This window comes from Bison bison, unplaced genomic scaffold, assembly GCF_000754665.1.
Source record: "Bison bison bison isolate TAMUID 2011002044 unplaced genomic scaffold, Bison_UMD1.0 scf7180017863958, whole genome shotgun sequence".
NCBI classification, from domain to species: Eukaryota; Metazoa; Chordata; class Mammalia; order Artiodactyla; family Bovidae; genus Bison; species Bison bison.
In genome coordinates this window covers 217,086-217,322 of record NW_011494530.1, presented here as the reverse complement: position 1 = coordinate 217,322, position 237 = coordinate 217,086, and positions in this window count along the sequence as shown.

Here is a 237-nt window from a genome sequence, read left to right as displayed (position 1 = left end):
GACGGGCCTCCCTATACATCAGTCATCCCCTTTTCCTCCTGCCCTCAATCTTTCCCAGCACCAGGGTCTTCTCAAATGAGTCAGCTGTTTGCATCAGGTGGCCAAAGTATTGGAGTTTCAGCTTCAGCATCAGTCCTTCCAAGGAATATTCAGAACTGATTTCCTTTAGGATGGACTGGTTGGATTTCCTTGCCATCCAAGGGACTCTCAAGAGTCTTCTCCAACACCATAGTTCAA